The sequence below is a fragment of the Nannospalax galili genome, unplaced genomic scaffold (assembly GCF_000622305.1).
Source record: "Nannospalax galili isolate Female #2095 unplaced genomic scaffold, S.galili_v1.0 scaffold137, whole genome shotgun sequence".
Taxonomy (NCBI): domain Eukaryota; kingdom Metazoa; phylum Chordata; class Mammalia; order Rodentia; family Spalacidae; genus Nannospalax; species Nannospalax galili.
In genome coordinates, this window is record NW_008340203.1 from 681950 (window position 1) to 683033 (window position 1084).

The following is a 1084-nucleotide window of genomic DNA, read 5'->3' on the forward strand; positions in this document are numbered from 1 at the left end:
CAGTTTACCAAAAGTAAGAAAGCAAATCCAAATCAACAAAATTAGAGATGATAGGGGAAACATCACAACAGACACCCAAAAGATCCAAACCATTATAAAGGAGTATTTTAAAATCCTGTACACTACTAAATCTGAAAGTCTAAAAGAAATGGGTGGATATCTGAAATCATGGGAACCTCCAAAGTTAAACCAAGAAAAGCTCAACAGTTTACACAGACCCATAAGGTATAAGGAAATTGAAACAGTAATACAAAGCCTCCCAAGTAAAAAAAAAAGCCCAGTGTCAGATGGATTTACAGCAGAATTCTACCAGACGTTTAAAGAAGACCTCCAACCAATACTACTTAATTTATTCAAAATGATAGAAGCAGAGGGAGAACTCCCAAATTCCTTCTATGAAGCTAGCATCACTCAAACCAGGTAAAGACCCAAACTGGGTAAAGACACAACCAAAAAAGAAAACTATACACCCATACCCTTAATGAACACAGATACAACAATTCTCAACAAAATGCTTGAAACTACCGGGGGTTCGAACCAGTGACCCCCGGGCAGTGATGATTGGGGATGAGTAAGCACGCCGTTTGCCAGGCCACACCGCCCCCAATACAGTGAACACTCAGGCACAACGGGGAGCCTAGTCAAGCAGGGACTCATTTATTGCAGGTGTTACAGAGCTTATAAAGACACCTGGAAATCCCCCCTCCCCCTGTGAAGGTGTATCTTAAGGATGGTCACACGCTGATCATGCACTCCTCAGCAGTGCAGAAGTATTCTTCAGACTTTCAAAGCAAGCCAGGCCGCACCCCCAGTAACTTCCTTTCAAACCTATGCAAGGTGGGGCCTTTAGGTCCCCACAGCAAACCACGTATAGACACACATCAAAAAGATCATTCACCATGATCAAGTAGACTTTATCCCAGAGATACAGGGCTGGTTCAATATACGCAAATCAATAAACGTCATTAATCATATAAATGGACTCAAAGACAAAAACCACATCATCATCTCAATAGGTGCAGAAAAGGCTTTAAACAAAATTCAGCATGCATTTATGTTCAAAGTCCTAGAGGGAATTGGACTA